The sequence below is a fragment of the Chiloscyllium punctatum genome, chromosome 19 (assembly GCF_047496795.1).
Source record: "Chiloscyllium punctatum isolate Juve2018m chromosome 19, sChiPun1.3, whole genome shotgun sequence".
Taxonomy (NCBI): Eukaryota; Metazoa; Chordata; class Chondrichthyes; order Orectolobiformes; family Hemiscylliidae; genus Chiloscyllium; species Chiloscyllium punctatum.
In genome coordinates, this window is record NC_092757.1 from 54,236,071 (window position 1) to 54,255,419 (window position 19,349).

The 19,349-nt window shown below is 47.9% G+C and overlaps 1 protein-coding gene across 1 annotated transcript in view; it reads left to right on the top strand.

Moving 5' to 3' along the window:
* The window catches only part of hip1 (huntingtin interacting protein 1), a 348,681-nt gene that overhangs the window by 57,462 nt on the left and 271,870 nt on the right, over positions 1-19,349 (top strand). The window lies entirely within an intron of this gene.

Here is a 19,349-nt window from a genome sequence, read left to right on the forward strand (position 1 = left end):
AACTGTGGTGCAAAGGACTCACATAAAGTTCATATGTAGGTACAGCAAATGATTAGGAAAGTGAATGGAATGTTGGTGTTTAATGTGAAAGGAATGGAATTTAGAAACTTGGAAGTCTTACAGCAGCTGTACAGGGTATTTAAGAGGTCTGGAGTAGTGTGTATAATTTTGGTTTCCTTATGAAGAAAGGGCACAATTACATTCAGAGCAGTTTAGCATGTTCACTTGACTGATTCTTGGGTTGAAGGGGCTATCTTATGAAGTGAGGTTGGACAGATTGGACCTGTAGGTTTAGTTAAAAAAAAAATTGAGAGGTGATCTTCTGGAGGCCTATAAATCTCTGAGGGGGCATGAAAGCTGGATGGCTATTAAACAGGCCGAAGGGATAATTTCCCTCCTGGGATAGACCAGATCTAGTGGACACAGTTTAAAACTAATGGGTCTTGAATTTAATATTGAGCTGTGAAAACACAGAGAAAATAGAACATCCCAAAATAGGAACACCAGTAGGCCATTCAGCCCTTAGAGTCTGCTTTGCCATTTAATGTGATCATGGCAGATCATAAAATTTTGGAACTCTGCTCCCACTTTTACCTCATAATCTTTGATCCCTTTAGCTCTGAGGAGTGCATCTAACTCCAGCTTGAAAACATTCAATGTTTGGCCTTAACCACTTCCTGTGGCAGAGAATTCCACAAGGGATCACCACTCTCTGGCTGAAGAAATTTCTTTCCATGTCAGCCCTAAATGGATTACCATGTTAGCACCAGATCGTGACCCCTGGCTCTGACCTTCCTAGCCATCAGGAACATCCTTCCTGAGTTTACCCTGTCTTGTCGTGCTCTGTTAGAATTGAATAGATTTATGAGGTTCCCTCCCTGCCCCCAACCACCACCACCATCACTTTATTCCTCGAAGCTTCATTGAATATAATTCTAACCAATCCAGTCTTTCTTCACGTCATTTCTACCATCCCAGATGCCAGTCTGGGGAAATGTTTGTTGTGCTCCCTCCATAGCCACATAGCCTTCCTCAGATAAGGACAACAAAATTTCACAATACTCTGTGTGGTCTCACCAAGGCTCTGTTGCTGCAAGGTATCCCTATTCCTGCACTCAAATCCTCTGGCTGTGAAGGCCAGCATACGACTGCCTGCTGCACCTGTATGCTTCATGGTGTATAAGCCCAGCTCTTGTTGCACCACCACCTTTCACAATTTATTGCCATTCAGACGATAGTCTGCCTTTCTGTTTTTCCTACCAAATTGAATAACCTCACATGTATCCACATTATACTTCATCTGCCATGCATTTGTCCACTCCAATCAACTTGTGTAAATCACACTGAAGCATCTCTGCATCTTCCTCACAGCTCACTCTTGCACCCAGCTTTATGATAAACTTAATGATATTACAATTTAAAGTTGGACGCAATCAGGAATGAGATCGCCAGTTTTTTTCAGCTTTCATGGTCCTTGTTCCCAAGTTGAGATCCATGAACAGAACAATTCCACCTTTTTGCTCTCCATTTCTGTCATTTGCTGGCTATTTCATGGATAATCTAATTTTTTCTTTGGCGGGGGGCGGGGGGGGGGTTGTGGGATAAAGGTTATTTTGACTACTTCCTAGTAACATAATGTCGGTAAATTGTATGATGAACTGTTCTTGTTGGTAGATCTTGTTTGACTCCTTGAGGTTTTATGTCAGCACCATTTTTGGGGAACAGGTTAGAGAATCACAAGTTTGAATTGTTTGTGCTGAGATTTGAAGATAAGGGAGTCCATTTGCTTAACAACTTTCCATTTTTCTGTTTCTTGTTTCTTGTCAGGGAGCTATGGCTTGTGATTTTGTTTGTGGCTCTGGGTGGCAATTGCGACATGCTAGAAGGGGAATTGAAAACTAATTAAGGTTAGAAATTCAAAGTGAGAAGATTTTCCTGAAAGAGCTTTAGTGGGATGGATGAGCCAATTCTGTTGTAATCTGAAAGGTGAGTGCTTGAAAGGCATTGAAATCTCAGTATCAGTGATGGTTTGGATGAAAGGTTACCTGGGACTGTTTACAGATGAATGCATGGTTAGTTATTTATTTCTGGAGGAAAATTGCACAATTTTCTTGAAGCTGTTGAGAAAATATCTCTTTGAAAACTAACTAGCTTACCTTTTGGAAGTTGCAGTTTATTGCTGTGTTCAAATGGAGCTTCGAAGACCTGAGATGCACATCATTGCCAGTGGACTTGGGAAGCCTCTATTGCAGTTTGTGCACCTGTGTCTTTATTTTTGGTTCTTTTGCCTCCTTTTTTTGTAAATTCAGAATGTTTTGGGTTTTTAACAGATTATTTACCCAGACTTCTTTAACTAATTTCTAAACCAGAAACAATGCGACTTCAGTTTAATGGTTTTTAATGATGTTTTACTTCTCACTACACGCAGTCATCATGTGAAAGGTAAAGGTACCATAGGACTGCTGTCTTGTTAGTCTGCTCTCTGTTGTGTTTTAACCTGAGCTCACCAGACCTCAGGTGAAGGGGAAAGTTGAGAAGGAAAGCCGTCAGTAGTGTGGGAATTAAATGTGCATCGCAAACCAACTGTCCAGCCAACTAAGCTCTCTGACACCCTCCGCCCCAATCCCCTGGAGACCATTCGTGGGAGGACTCATCAGAAAAAGTTTGAAAAATGTAGTTCTAGTCTGCCTATGATATTTGAAGCTAAGTCAAATTCTGCTCAGAATTTGGTTATTGTGCCACTAACGGTGTGGGTAATGTCTTGTTAGCATGATGATAGCTCTGGATAATTTTAATGAGGTAAAATGTTGATCCATTGTCACCTTGACCTCTTTAGTGCCTTTGTCTTTTACAATTATTGCCTTACTTTTGGTGTGCACATGACTTCTTGAGTTCTTGCCTTTGGTGTTTTTTGCTTATAGCTTTCGCTTTAGTGTGGATATGGGGAGCAGGTAGGCCCCAAGTCTACCTCAGACAGAATTTGAAATGAACTCTGTGCTGTTGCCATTAATCTGATTCACTGCTAGCCAACTGAATTAATTGTCAAGCCCACATTCTTTTGTCCTCTCCTAATTCCTGTTTTTCTCACAGCATTTCTCTCGGAATCTGTTGTATTCATACGTCTGCTGATCATCTGCTGATTACTTGGCTGGGTGCCCAGCAAACCATGTCTCTTATTGCATATTATTCATGCATTAATGACCTTTCACAGACTCTAATCTTGTCCTGAACATGACCTCGTGGCACCTGCCAATGTATGCAGGCTTCGAGTCATGCTCTGCAGAAGTATTACTGATGTTGAGAAGTGTTTAAAATTATTCGCATTATTGAAGTATTCTGCCCACAGTGGTCACCATGTCTGAGCATCCTTCTGATTTGGGAAGGGAGGCAGTGGAGAGGGCAATAATGAGTCTGTATTCTGCTTGCATTTTTTGAACACTATAATGTTGAGTAAGATGGGAGAATGGTGGTTTGAGTTCCTTGTTCCCTTAACAGGCAGCTTTGATTGTCTGGTTATGTAGAAAGCCATATGCTATGCTTACCCAATTTTAAAAAAAAGTTGTTGTGTTGCAGATGGATGCTAGATCTTTTTTCTCCTGTACTTGAGGTGTAAAAAAAGACCTGTACGCTACTGTCATTCTTTGTATGCTTCTTCAGTCTTGTATGAAGTCTCATGGACAAAGTTTGGAGAACAATGTTTGTTCAGGAGTGGTTTGGATTAGAGAATCTTTGCCAGTTTCCCTTATATTCTCTTCTCAAAACTAGAAAGCTACCTTTGAATTTAGTTTCAGGTTTTCAAAGAATTTAGGGCATTGTGTGAATCTCTGTGAAATTTTTCCAAGGAAGCAGCATGGAATTCTTTTTTTATTCCAGGATCACAGTGGAGTAATGCACCTCAGCCAGAGCTTGTCTGCTCCAACTGCTTTGCTTCCTACTTTTCTCTCTTTTTTTTCTCGCAGTTTTCTTAAATAGTTTTTTTTCTCTCTACAAACCTTCTGGAGGGAGCTTGGTCGTTCAGGCAGCAACAGCGATAGCAGCTGTGGAGGCTGAGAGTGGGGACTTTGGTGATTGGTCATGAGGTAATTGATGTACCTGGGCAGAGCTCTGGTGGTCAGTGGCATCTTGGAAGTGGCTGGGGGCCTGGAGATGCAACAGAGACGGACTCTAGCAGCCTATGGCAATGTAGCTGGTGAGTCCAGATGGCAGTTGGTAATGAGACGGCAGCGCAGAGGCATGGAGATCAAGAGATGGAGCTTTGTGTGGGGAAGAGATTGAGGCTTTGAGGGGAAAACTCGAGCATGGAGCGCCTGCAGGCCTATGGCTAAAGACTGTAATTTGGAACATTTAACTTTATTTCTTATTTACTATTAATTATTAAATAACTGTAATGTTGAACTTTTTAATTTATTTCTTTATTTTTCCACTTAAAGGAGAATATTTTGCCTAGGTACCTTGGACCTAAGATGGCACTGCAAACGATGACATAGTAAATCTTTCACTGCACTCCTGTATCCTTATATTTGAGAATATGACAATAAAACATGATTCTAAATTCACTCAGACACAGTGGACCTGACCAAACCAGAAATGTATTCCTGTTGCTTTCTGTGCCTCTTGACTTTAAGACTAAGACTGTCCACCCATAGGTGTTTTCTGGATAAAATATATTAAAAAAAAAGCTTTTAGGAATGAAATAGAATTATTCTATTGAATTGGAATTGAAAGCATTACCAATGGAAAATATCTGAACAATTTAGTCTCAGCATTCCGTGCTCTCCATGTCCTGCTCTACAACTACATAGACAGTCCACAGATTGTCAATGGGAAAGTCCCCTCTGGGCCAACTGATTGGATTAAGACTTGAAGTTAAAGATATAGACCTGATATTATTTCTTAATGTTGTGCATCGCACTGTCATTTTAATGACAGATCCAAACCAAAGGAGTAGCCATGGGCACCCGCATGGGCCCCAGCTTTGCCTGCCTCTTCGTAGGATATGTGGAACAATCCATCTTCCGCAGCTACACTGGCACCACTGCATCAATGACTGTATCGGCGCTGCATCGTGCTCCCACGAGGAGGTTGAACAGTTCATCCACTTTACCAACACCTTCCACCCTGACCTCAAATTTACCTAGACTGTCTCAGACTCCTCCCTCCCCTTCCTAGACCTCTCCATTTCTATCTCAGGCGACCGAATCAACACGGACATTTACTATAAACTGACCGACTCCCACAGCTACCTAGACTACACCTCCTCCCACCCTGCCCCACTGTAAAAATGCCATCCCATATTCCCAATTCCATCTGCTCCCAGGAGGACCGGTTTCAATACCGAACAACCCAGATGGCCTCCTTCAAAGACTGCAATTTTCCCCCAGACGTTATCGATGATGCTCTCCACAGCATCTCCTCCACTTCTCGCTCCTCCGCCCTTGAGCCCCGCCCCTCCAATCGCCACCAGGACAGAACCCCACTGGTCCTCACCTATCACCCCAACAACTTCCAATGAGCCATACTTGCTGTTCCAGAAGAGGAAGAGGAGTTGGAACAAGACTACTCTGTTGCAATTACTTGCAGTAAGACTTTTGTTTGCTTTTGTATTGCTGCGTAGAATGCCATAACAAAGCAGAGTGTTTGGAAAAGGAGTGGATTACATATCAGTGATGTACTATTACATAGACTTTACAACACAGAAACCTTGATCCAGTGAATCTGCTGATGTTTATGTTCCACGCAAGCTACCTTTTGTTTTCCTCCATCCTCGGAGAAAAGGAGGACTGCAGATGCTGGAGATCAGAGCTGAAAATGTGTTGCTGGAAAAGCGCAGCAGGTCAGGCAGCATCCAAGGAGCAGGAGAATCGAAGTTTCGGGCATGAGCCCTTCTTCGGGAATGCTCCATCCTATCCAATCAGTTCATTCTTATCTCAAACTTAACTAGCTTCCTTTTAAATGTATCTATGCTATTTACTTCAACCACTGTATATGAAAGCAAGTTGGCAATATAGGAACAAGAGTAGACTATTTAACCCTTTAAATTTATTCTGTTTAAGTGAGACCCTGGCTGACCTGTGACTTAACTTCATATGTCTAACTTTGCTCCATATCCTGTAATATTTTTCAGTAAGCGATCTAGCAGTCTCATTTAAAATGAATGTCGAACATCAATTGTCCTTTGTGGAAGTAAGTTCCAAATGTGTATGACTCTTGTATTGTATTTCCTAGTTTTGCTCTTGAAAGATCTAGTTTGAGTATTGTTGGGCTATACTCTTGGTCCTTTGACTCAGAACTAACAGGGATATCTTCACATCAGCTCTGATGAAGAGTCAGCTAGTCTCAACATTAGCTTGATTTCTCTCCATGGGTGCTACCTGACCTGCTGTCATCTCCATCATATTTTGTTTTCAGGGTTATCTGCTTCATCTGTTCCCCTTTTAATATCTCCAAAACTTTAATCACACCACCCCTTGCACTTGTAATTTCCAGGTATCACAATTCTAGGTGAATAATATGTCTTTGTAATTTAACCTTTGGACTCCACCCATAGTTCTGGTAAATCTACTCTCAGTGCCAGGGACCTTGATTCAATTGTGGGGTGATTATGTGGAATTTGCACATTCTCCCTGTGTCCGCGTGAATTTCTGGGTTCTCCGGCTTCCTCTGACAGTCCATGGATGTCCAAGACCTGGATTTCCCTGGCTAAATTACCCATAGTGTCCAGGGATGTGCAGGTTGAATGAATTAGTCATGGTAATTGTGGGGTCACTCCTGTTCTTCTAGTCAATGTTCCACAATTTAAGAAGTACCCTGTCCATTTTTAAATAAAATGAGATTCACATGCTAATCAGTGATCAAAAAGATTTTCCTGAATTATTTCTTTCATTGATTAGTGGCCATCTTGAAAATTGAAGGACAAATTCTAAGAGTTGTTCTCAGACAGAAGGAACGGAAAGGTGGGGGAAGGAACAAGTTGCAGTTTTGATGACCACAGTGAACACAACATTCTGCTATCAACATCCTCCAATCTTCTGTACTATGCTTCTTTTTCACTTGTTCTTGACAGCATCTAACCGCATTAGTTATCTGCAAATGACCAATTTACAGAATGACTCAGAGCCTTAGATCAGTGTGGGAATTATAGTGCAGATGATTTTGTAAGAATAGTAGCAGAAACACTAAAAGCATATGGTGTATTAATTCCCAATTGATTATATTTTTAAAATAGAGGCTGCAGCATTATTTTTTAATGTTTTAAACCTTGGATTGTAAATTGAGTTCATCTCTTGATAGATGCACAACACTTTCAACTTGCTTCCTTTCAGGGTTAGCAAGTGCCTTTTTATAATGGGAAGTCAAAAGTGCAGTGTTACACTTGATATTTGTTTTACCATGTTCAAGTATGGTGAGGTTGATGAGTGCTGAATTTAGGACATTGTTGATCCCTGTCTTGACACCGGGTTCTGCACTTACAAATCCAGCTGTCACATGCTCAAAACGAAGGAAAATGTTAAAGGTCATATTTTTAATCTCTCACATTACGATGAGTCTTCTGGTAGAAATGGATTGTTTTCAACTTGCGAATTATGAGAGTGAGCTTTGGTAATAGGATGCAGCAGCTGGGAGGAGGTGAGGACTGCAAATGCTGGAGGGTCAGAGTTGAAAAGTCCTTCGATGCTGCCTGGGCTGCTGTGCTTTTTTCCAGTGCCACGCTTTTTGACTCTTGGCAATCGGATGGTTTGGTATCAAGCTTTGAGCATTGCTTTGGATTCGGATGAGCCTTGTTCTCAGACAGTGTTTCAGTATTGTTCTTAGTTATATTGCTCTTCCTGAATTTATTTTTGGCAAAGACATTTTCCAACTGGTCAGTCAGCATCTGAAAGAGAGACCCTGGCTCAGATGACCAGTCACTGGATCGTCTTGAGATCACTCGTACCTTGAAAGTTCAGGGTTGGGAACATACGGAAGTCCTCATGCACTGACTACATGTCTACAAAGTCAAAACTTGTGATGTGCAATGTGTCTGGAATGTTCTGAAAAAGACTCCAAAACTGAGTTAGAGTTGATAACTTGAGAGGTTTGAACTGACTTAACTGAATAGATAGCCCGGAAATGTGCTTTAATTCCAGGTTTTCCATAATTTGACCCTCCATTTATCACAGACACTGCATTAAGAGCTCCTTCCACAAAAGACAGTCTTAGTCTTATTCATATACCCTATTCCCCCAACTAACCTGGCTCTCCCATGACCTGTCCACCATGCCACCCTGTCCCCTTAGTTCACCACCCCTCCCATTAGCGATATAACCTGATTCACAAGAACTGTTCACACAACCTACAGCTCTTCAATGTGTCAGTGAATGAATCAATGTACAGGAGTGTAGCAGTCCGTGCAGCAAAGTGAAAAGGGGTTCAGCTCTTCCTAACTGTTGTAACTGTTGTAACGTGAAAGGGTGAGTAAATGTACCCTGACTAACCTTGACCAGTTTGCAGTAATCCTTTCTGGTGTGTTGTGTGGTGAGATGGATAAAGAGAACAAGAGTCAGAGGAAAGTATAACACAACTTTTTTGAACTCTTTATCAAGGAAAAATATTTGTCATACTCTTCTATTATACCTTAATTAAACTCTGTCAAATTCTATTAATCCTTCATCTCTCAGTAATCAGTCTCAAAACTGGTTATCTACTTCTGATACATGCTTCCGCGGATTCAGTGCACTCTATTCACAGGTCCGTACTCTGTATTTGAACTGTTTGTCTGAAAGGTCTAGTAATACTCGTGCATTAAGGCTGTAACAGGCTGTTACTCAGTCTTTTGAGGGCTGGCTAATGTTTCAGAATCTGGAGTCATTAATTTGTTTTGGGCTGGTTCTGGTCTTCGGGTCATCTTGAGGTGGTCTGCCTGGAGACACCATTGTAGGTGTGCAAAAAGCAGAGAGCTTGGACTCTAGATTTCCCCTTTTATCCCTGTTTTCATAACTTACTTGAAGATACTATCGCCTCCGTACAATACTAGGGCAGGGGAAGGGAGGTCCAATGAAGTGACAACTTGGAGGTTGCTGAAAATAGCTTTGTACCTTCAACTGTCAGGTGATGTCCTTATCATGCTATGCCTGTGGCCTCCTCTTGAGCTGGGTGCTGCCTAGTCTGTGTAGCATTCTTGTTATAAAGCGTGTTCACTGGAGATGTAGGCATTTTGGTTTCTCCTGAAACAGTGTAGCCATTCACACCTGGCCAGGCAATTCCAGGTGTATTTGGTTTTGATAAGAAGTTGATTTGGACAAGGCCTGACAGCATGAATACTGTATGTACCAGCTCTGCTGATTGCAGAGTCCAGCCATGCCTAAACTTGGCCTCCACATTGAGAGTGTTTAACCATAGTCATGTTAAAAAAAAGGTCAGTATTTCTATAACAGTCCTTGAGGTCATTGGTCATATGACCCCATTGCCTCCCGGTGATTTGGTGAGTGTTGAGTGACTTGGATCACCGCTGAAGCCATTGCTCAGGTAGCTATGGGGTTTCCAGACAAAGGGTCCAAATACCTAACACTAACTATCTTATGGTAATACTGTTAAATCAAATAGCAATAGTGAAAAGAAAGAAAAATGCAGAAAAATGTTCATTAGTCAGTTCTCAAATTATATACAAAACTATGTACATGGCAGAATACAGCAGTGATAATCAAATTATTTATATGTTGTCTGGCTCTTAATTTATTAAGATAATAAATAAATTACGGTACCAATGCTGTTGCAGCATGGCTCTCTGCTTTGGTCTGCTTAGCATTGTTTCAACATTCAGGAACTCAATGAATCCACTAAAAGTTTAGTGCAGGGACAGTTGTACTTTAAAGCAAATAGAATGGACAATACTGCGAGGTGTGTTAGGAGATGAATCCAAGGGTGAATTTACCCCAATTCTAAAAGTTCTCCCACTAATTGGTGACTTCAACTTATAGAGTCAGACAGCATGGAAATCGAGCCTTTGGTCCAACCAGTCCATGCCAGCCATAATCACAAGCTAAACTGATTGTGCTTGGCTCATATCCTTCCAAACATTTCTTCATGTACTTACCAAAGTGTCTTTTTAAACATTATAACTGTACCCATATTCACCACTTTCTCTGGAATTTACAAATGAACCACTCTATGTAAACAAAAAAAGTTGTCCCTTGTGTCTCTTTAAAATTTTTCTCATCTCACCTGAAAAATATTCCCCCAGTCTTGAAAGTCCCCACCCAAGGGAAGACACATGTCATTCACTTTACCTACACCCCTCATGGTTTTAGAAACCTCAAAAAGATCATCCCTCAACCTCTCATACTATCGTGGTAGAACATGTCCCAGCCTATCCAGCCTCTCCTGATATCTCAAACCCTCCATTTCTGGCAACATCCTGGTAGATCTCTTCTGATTCCTCTCAAGCTTAATAATACCCTTCCTATAACAGAGCAACCACAACCAGACAGCATAATCCAGCAGAGGCCTCACCAATGTCTTGTACAAGCTGAATACAGTGTCCCAACTCCTAGGTTCAAATGTCTGAGCAATGAAGGCATGCTAAATGCCTTCTTAATCACCCTGTCTGTATGTGATGCAAACTTCAAAGAATTATGTACCTGAACCCCTCGGCCTTTCTGTTCTGCAACACTACCCGAGGCCCTGTTTTTAATTGTGAAAGTCCTGTCCTTGTTTGTTTTATCAAAATGTATTACCTCACATTTATCCAAATTCACTCCATTTACCACTCTTAGCCCAATGATGGCAGAGGTTTATAGATGGTAGAAGAGTGCAGGGTAATGATAGTTACCAGTCGTGCTGTACTGTGATGTGGCTTGCTGATAATCGATACCAGTCATATTTGGGTAATATAATGCCAGGCTCTTAGAACAGGAGTCCCCATACTGCTGTGCAGCCAAGATGGACATTTGTCTAAGGGTTGTGAATACGAATGACCAGATAAAAGACAAATAAAGACTCCAGGCTCTGGGCTAGTTCACAAGAAGGCAGACATGAGATGAAGAGTAGCTGAAGGTGTGTTAAAGTTAGTACCAGGTAAGGTTGGTATCTGAATTGGGCTCACCATTCCTGAATGTGTGCTGAGAGAGATTTGCCTAAGTCTCTTAGGGAGGGCCTGTATACCAGACACTTGGTCCTCTGTGATTCTTGGCTGGAGAACCAGAGTGAATACTTCAGCAAAGGCACTGTCTTTTTCATGACCTCTGGGCGAGAGCACCACACTGGGGACACTTGCTGTTACTTTAATCCCTCTCTTACACTTCAGCGCACTGAGGCCTTAATCACTTTGTAAGAATGGGTGGAAGATGCTGAGTTGGGTTCTGAGTTCAGTGTGTTGGAAGGGATAGGCTCAGGGTCAAGGTCTCAATCAGTGACTGGGACTTGCTTGGATTCAGGATTGGCAACAGTCAGTGGGACTGGCACTGGATTGGTAGGAGCCACAGCATTGGAATCAGGGTCTGCTGCTTCTCGTCTCTCCAAAAACAGGTGGAACTGGTCTCTATTGTGCTGGGCTCCATCTGTCTTGAATTGGCTCACATGATACCATCCAGTCTTCCTGGAGTCCTAAATTTTATACACTTACAGCTTGCCCTACCCCCAGCAGAATGGTGACTTGAATCAAAAACAGAAATTGACCCAATCTGAAAAGTTAACTCTGATTACTCTCCATGGACGCTGCCAGACCTGCTAGCTTTTCCAGCAATTTCTTTGTTTCTGATTTCCAGCATCTGCACTTCTTATGGTTTTTATGGAGACCAGAATTATTTGCTTCAAATCGTTTTTGCTGCTTTGAGCCTGTATAGGATCCTTGACTTCAGTTTTGCTCACAGTGGCAGTGTGTAGCTATTCTGGGATGGAGGATTTCCATAGATGTCCCCATCGCGTCCTGCTTGGCCAATTCATCTGCTGCTGTGTTCCAAACTGGGGAACTTCTTTTAAAGATCTAACTTGAGTAATGCTGTACTTGTGGTCTTGGATTGTCTGAAAAATGAACTTAAGCAGGGGTATAGGTGGTAAAGGTTTTCTGTATGCTGAAACAAATCCTCTAGCTTTTCACTGTGGCAGGTTGTCAGGTCAACTGTTGCAGATACACATGCAGTTCGAACATATAATTGCCAGTGAGGAGAGTTTGTTAGGGTGGCTGACCATGTAGCTCTGGCCGCTATTTCAGCAGCTTGAGCGCCCATTTTATTCAGGAGCTGGAAAATGGACAAGAGGACAGTCAAGAGGGCAGTGCCAAGTTGGAGGATTGGATCTGGGATGAGGAGATTTGGAAACTAGTGAAGTCGATGTCAATGTTGATGCTGTGTCCCAAGGTGGAAGATGAGGCATTCTTCTTCCAGTTGGAGGGTGGCTTGGATTTGGTGGAAGAGGAAGCCCAGGACTTGTATGTCCCTGGTGGAGTTGGAGGGGGAGTCGAAGTGGTCGGCAACGGGGCATTGGGATTGTCTGGTGTGTGTATCCCGGAGGTGTTCCCTGAAATGCTCTGCGAGTTGGTGTCCTGTCTCCCCGGTGTAAAGGAGATCACATTGAGCACAAACTGTCTATCTTCCTTCTCATCTATCCACTCCACCCTTCCCAACAACCTGTCACAATTACCCACCTATTGCCTTCCCACCTATCTCTCCCCACCCCCCAGCTCCACGCCCATCCTCCTATTTACCTCTCAGCCCCTTCCCCTTCCACAGTCCTGATAAAGGGCTCATGCCCGAAACATCGAATTCTCCTGCTCTTTGGATCTGCCTGACCTGCTGTGGTTTTCCAGTGCCATACTTCTTGACTCTGACTCTTCAGCATCTGCAGTCGTCACTTTCTCCCAGTTTTAGATCCAGTATGCCACTTGTCATGAAACTGTTGTGTTAATGGCTGGAGAATGCTTTGGGTACTTTGCTGGAACTGCCTGTGCTGTTGGGTCATCTGTGATCTCTGTGGGTTCCATACACTGTCCAAAGTCTTTAAATACATACCCGTGACAACTTCTGCTGGAGCCTTATGAATTTTGGGCATCTGTTGAGTGCAGCAGTTTGCTGATTTGAACAAGAAATTACACCTGTCCATAAGGTGTAAGCCCAGGATGTGTTCTACACCTGGGTGGAGACTTTCTAGCACTGCTGGTTGGTGACAAATCACATTTCCCAATTTAAATTCTAAAGGGTCAGTCTCTGTCCCCTCCTGTGGTTCCCCTGCAAAACTGCTCAGGTCGATCTTCCTGTAGGATGTGTTCTGGATTCCCCTGTGTTCTGTAGGAACTTGACAGGGTGGCTTCTTGCTTTCCACCATGGGTCACCCTACCCTGACCACCTGGTGCTGCACACCCCCTTTTTGTTCATTTCTCTACTGTAGTTTTCTCATTCATGCATTTTAAAGGTAAACTCCTGAATGAAAATAATTGAAAGATATGGTGATTGGGTTCATTCAAGAAAGGTGAAACGAGGCGCATGCTGAACACAAATCTGAATGTCAACCATTTGGGCCAAATAGTCTGTTTCCATTGCTAAATATTGTGCAATGATTTGGAAGAATTTTAGATCCATGTGAAGATGTGTTTTCTCCCTAGTGATTTTTTTTAAAGAACTTTGAGGAGGTGCGTAAATGTTAGCATTGCTGTTGCTGAAGAGGCATATGTGTTATCAGGTCAATCCAACTACTGTAATTAGATCGCCGGAGATAAACATTCTATTTATGTTTTTCAATTATAGTCGTGTCTTGTTTTATTGACCTTTTTTTCCTTTTCCTGTTGTAGAATTGCTGTTGCCTTTGTCCTCTTGTTTCCGGTAACCTTCAATACTTGAGCTTTATCATTCAGCAGCAAAATTAGAAATCATTACCTCACTATGAGGGTGTTAAAAATCCTTTGTTCTACCAGCACTTACCTCATCTTCCAAAAAAGGCTTGATGCTTCGACTGTTGGAGCTTGCAAGACCTTGAAGAATCAGAACAAGTGAAGAAAGTGGTTAAGAAGACATGAAGTACCCTTGGCTTTCTTAGCTCAGGCTTCTGCTGGAACTGTATTCAACAGTGGTTAGGCCATAGCTCGGGTATTGTGTGCAGTTCTGGAATCCATATGATAGGGGGATCTGATAGCACTGGAAAGGAAGCAGAAGATGTTTAGCAGGATGTTGCCCGGGGTAGAGAGTTTTTGGCTCTGGAGCAGAGGGAATGAGAGGGACATGATTGAGATGTCTCTCTCTCTCTTTCTTTCTCTCATTCTCTCTCTCTCTCATTCTCTCTCTCTCATTCTCTCTCTCTCTCTCTCTCTCTCATTCTGTCTCTCTCATTCTCTCTCTCTCATTCTCTCTCTCTCATTCTCATTCTCTCTCTCTCATTCTCTCTCTCTCTCTCTCTCTCTCTCTCTCTCTCTCTCTCTCTCTCTCTCTCTCTCTCTCTCTCTCTCTCATTCTGTCTCTCTCATTCTCTCTCTCTCTCTCTCTCTCATTCTCTCTCTCTCATCCTCTCTCTCTCTCTCATTCTCTCTCTCTTCCCTTCTCCCCCTCCTCCTCTCCTCCCCCCTCCTCTCCACCCCCCCTTCCCCCCTCCTCCTCTCCCTCTCCCCTCTCCTCCGCCCCCTCTCCTCCCCCCTCCTCTTCTCTCTTCTCTCTCCCCCTTCTCTCCTCTTCCACCCCTCCTCTTCCACCCCTCCACCTCCCCCCTCTACTCCTCCCCCCTCTCCCCTTCTCTCTTTCTCTCCTCCCCCCCGTCTCCTCCTCCTCCCCCCCGCCCCCCCGTCTCCTCCCCCCCCGTCTCCTCCCCCCCGTCTCCTCCCCCCCGTCTCCTCCCCCCCGTCTCCTCCACCCCCCCGTCTCCTCCACCCCCCCGTCTCCTCCACCCCCCCGTCTCCTCCACCCCCCCGTCTCCTCCACCCCCCCGTCTCCTCCACCCCCCCGTCTCCTCCACCCCCCCGTCTCCTCCACCCCCCCGTCTCCTCCACCCCCCCGTCTCCTCCACCCCCCCGTCTCCTCCACCCCCCCGTCTCCTCCACCCCCCCGTCTCCTCCACCCCCCCGTCTCCTCCACCCCCCCGTCTCCTCCACCCCCCCGTCTCCTCCACCCCCCCGTCTCCTCCACCCCCCCGTCTCCTCCACCCCCCCGTCTCCTCCACCCCCCCGTCTCCTCCACCCCCCCGTCTCCTCCACCCCCCCGTCTCCTCCACCCCCCCGTCTCCTCCACCCCCCCGTCTCCTCCACCCCCCCGTCTCCTCCACCCCCCCGTCTCCTCCACCCCCCCGTCTCCTCCACCCCCCCGTCTCCTCCACCCCCCGTCTCCTCCACCCCCCGTCTCCTCCACCCCCCGTCTCCTCCACCCCCCGTCTCCTCCACCCCCCGTCTCCTCCACCCCCCGTCTCCTCCACCCCCCGTCTCCTCCACCCCCCGTCTCCTCCACCCCCCGTCTCCTCCACCCCCCGTCTCCTCCACCCCCCGTCTCCTCCACCCCCCGTCTCCTCCACCCCCCGTCTCCTCCACCCCCCGTCTCCTCCTCCCCCCCTCTCCTCCCCCCCGTCTCCTCTCCTCCCCCCCGTCTCCTCTCCCCCCCCCCGTCTCCTCCTCCCCCTCCCCCCCTCCCCCTCTCCTCCTCCCCCCCCCCCCCGTTTCCTCCTCCCCCCCCCCCTTTTCCTCCTCCCCCCCCCCCCTCCCCCGCCGTCTCCTCCTCCCTCCCCCGTTTTCTCCTCCCCTCCGTCTCCTCCCCCCCCCCCTCGCCTCCCCCTCCTTTCCTTCCCTCCCCCCTGTCTCCTCCTCCTCCCCCCCGTCTCCTCCCCCCCCCCCTCCTTCCCCCCCCCTCCTCCTCCTCCTCCCCCCTCCGTCCTCCCCCCTCTCCTCCTCCCCCCCGTCTCCTCCCCCCGTCTCCTCCTCCCCCCCGTCTCTTCCCCCCCCTCGCCTCCCCCTCCTTTCCTTCCCTCCCCCTCTCCTCCCCCCTGTCTCCTCCTCCCCCCTGTCTCCTCCTCCTCCCCCCCCATCTCCTCCCCCCCCCTCTCCTTCCCCCCCCCCCTCCTCCTCCCCCCTCGTCCTCCCCCACCTCGTCCTCCCCCCCCCCGTCTCCACCCCCCGTCTCCACCCCCCGTCTGCTCCCCCCCGTCTCCTCCGCCCCCCGTCTCCTCCGCCCCCCGTCTCCTCCGCCCCCCGTCTCCTCCGCCCCCCGTCTCCTCCGCCCCCCGTCTCCTCCGCCCCCCGTCTCCTCCGCCCCCCGTCTCCTCCGCCCCCCGTCTCCTCCGCCCCCCGTCTCCTCCGCCCCCCGTCTCCTCCGCCCCCCGTCTCCTCCGCCCCCCGTCTCCTCCGCCCCCCGTCTCCTCCGCCCCCCGTCTCCTCCGCCCCCCGTCTCCTCCGCCCCCCGTCTCCTCCGCCCCCCGTCTCCTCCGCCCCCCGTCTCCTCCGCCCCCCGTCTCCTCCGCCCCCCGTCTCCTCCGCCCCCCGTCTCCTCCGCCCCCCGTCTCCTCCGCCCCCCGTCTCCTCCGCCCCCCGTCTCCTCCGCCCCCCGTCTCCTCCGCCCCCCGTCTCCTCCGCCCCCCGTCTCCTCCGCCCCCCGTCTCCTCCGCCCCCCGTCTCCTCCGCCCCCCGTCTCCTCCGCCCCCCGTCTCCTCCGCCCCCCGTCTCCTCCGCCCCCCGTCTCCTCCGCCCCCCGTCTCCTCCGCCCCCCGTCTCCTCCGCCCCCCGTCTCCTCCGCCCCCCGTCTCCTCCGCCCCCCGTCTCCTCCGCCCCCCGTCTCCTCCGCCCCCCGTCTCCTCCGCCCCCCGTCACCTCCGCCCCCCGTCACCTCCGCCCCCGTTACCTCCGCCCCCGTCTCCTCCCCCCCCCCCGTCTCCTCCCCCCCGCCCGTCTCCTCCCCCCCGCCCGTCGCCTCCCCCCCCCCGTCTCCTCTCCTCCCCCCCGTCTCCTCTCCTCCCCCCCCGTCTCCTCTCCTCCCCCCCCCGTCTCCTCTCCTCCCCCTCCCCCTCTCCTCCTCCCCCCCCGTTTCCTCCTCCCCCCCCGTCTCCTCTCCTCCCCCTCCCCCTCTCCTCCTCCCCCCCCCGTTTCCTCCTCCCCCCCCGTCTCCTCTCCTCCCCCCCCGTCTCCTCCTCCCCCCCCGTTTTCTCCTCCCCTCCGTCTCCTCCCCCCCGTCTCTTCCCCCCCCCCTCGCCTCCCCCTCCTTTCCTTCCCTCCCCCTCTCCTCCCCCCCGTCTCCTCCTCCTCCCCCCGTCTCCTCCCCCCCCTCTCCTTCCCCCCCCCCTCCTCCTCCTCCCCCTCGTCCTCCCCCCTCTCCTCCTCCCCACCTCGTCCTCCCCCCCGTCTCCTCCCCCCGTCTCCTCCTCCCCCCCGTCTCTTCCCCCCCCCTCGCCTCCCCCTCCTTTCCTTCCCTCCCCCTCTCCTACCCCCCGTCTCCTCCTCCCCCCTGTCATCTCCTCCCCCCCCCCCTCCTTCCCCCTCCCCTCCTCCTCCTCCTCCTCCCCCCTCGTCCTCCCCCCTCTCCTCCTCCCTGTCTCCTCCTCCCCCCCCGTCTCCTCCTCCCCCCCCGTCTCCTCCTCCTCCCCCCCCCCCTCCTCCTCCCCCCCGTCTCCACCCCCCCCAGTCTCCTTCCCTCTCCCCTCTGCCCTCCCCCTTCTCCCCCTTCTCCCTCCCTCCCCTCTCCTCCCCCCTTCCCTCTTTTTCTCTCTTTCTTTCTCTCCTTCTCTCCGCCCCTCCTTCCCCCCCCCCCCCCTCTCTTCCCCCCCCTCCCCCTCTTTTTCTCTCGCTCTTTTTTCTCCTCCTCCTCCTCCGCCGCCACCACCACCACCACCACCACCACCACCACGTCGTAGCTGTTGTGCTGCTTGGTTAATGTTCGGCTTGGGAAAGGCTGGACTCTGTGCACTCTTGTGATCTAGTTCTTAATCAGCAGTCCTCTTCAACCGAGTTCCAGCAGGCATTACAGATCAATTCGGATTAGCAATCTGCCCTCTTGCAGGGTTTTGGCTTCTGCTTCTGTATCCAGGGTTTGTCCAAAATACTGCAACTTGTGTGCGATAGTTTCAAAGATCAGCATTGTGAAAATAGCGAGGCAGGAGAAAGCGAGAACCGCAGATGCTGGAGATCAGAGTCGAGAGTGCGGTGCTGGAAAAGCACAGCAGGTCAGGCAGCATCTGAGGAGCAGGGAATCGATGTTTAGGCATAAGCCCTTCTTGTTTTGGTGATTTTGTTTGAGGGATTAAATCTTAGTCAGGAAATTGGAAGAGATAGAAACCATGGATTATTTTGCCTCCACCTCAACAGATGGGGCCTCAGTTTAATCTGATCTGAAAGGTATAGCAAGAATGTGCAACACTACAACAAATACAGCATCAGTAACAGCTACTAGGGTGTGAGAAGGTCATGACCAGGGAAAGTTTTCAAAACATTAAACTCGACTCTCAAGAAGAAACTCTTAAGATGCTGGACATATTCAGCAGGAAAAGCAGACTGACCATTTCAATGATCTGAAATATTTAACCTGAGCATTTCCAACATATTCAATGTTTTAATATTGTAGTAGATTCAGAATAAAACTGCTCCAAGTTTTCAAATGATCTGGAAGAGTAAGCAGTAAAAAGTTATTTCTTCTGACTGGTAATTTGGAAATGAGGATAAAAAAAACTCTGCATTTGCACTGGAAGTTTAAAGGGAAAAAATGGATAAGTAACATTGTTGGAATATGGAATGTGTTCTTGGAAAGAACATGAGGTTGGGCCGATCCCGACTGAGGAAAAAGGAAAACTATAAGAAAAATATTGAAGGATATGAGAGAGAGCAAGGAACGGGATTTGAGAAACGTCGACTTGATGTGGACCTGTTTTGAAAAAGGCATCATGAGCTGAATGGTTTCCTTAAGTTGTGAGATTTTGATGATTGATTGATTGTTTTTACATTGTGTCACCCTGCAAAATGATAGAATTCTGCCCCAGAAATTGGGGTTGGTTGGTTGGTGGGAGGTGACCTTTCACTAGCTGCCCAGTGAGGTGATACTATGTTTGAAACTCATTTGGAAGTTGCACGAAACATGGACAAAGTACAGCATCTATCCTTTTAAAAATATTAAATCCAACTGCTAACAACATGCTGATTGGTGCGGTTGAGGATTGGAGGAGCTTTTCTTTTTATGGAAAAGAAAGGATTTAGATTTTGGTAACAAAGGGGTGAAATCTGTCCTTTTGTTCAACAGGATTAATTTCCTAAGTTTTGTTGCTGAGAACCCAGCAGCTTGTTGAATGTGTCTTCCTCCTCCCCTTCCCTCCGTTGCCTTCTTTGAAATAAGGTGAAACATGCAGACATTCCACAACATGCATTTAAACGTATGATGTGGTCAGCATAACCTCTGCTGCTGTGAAACCCCAGCAAAGTGACGTATCAAAAA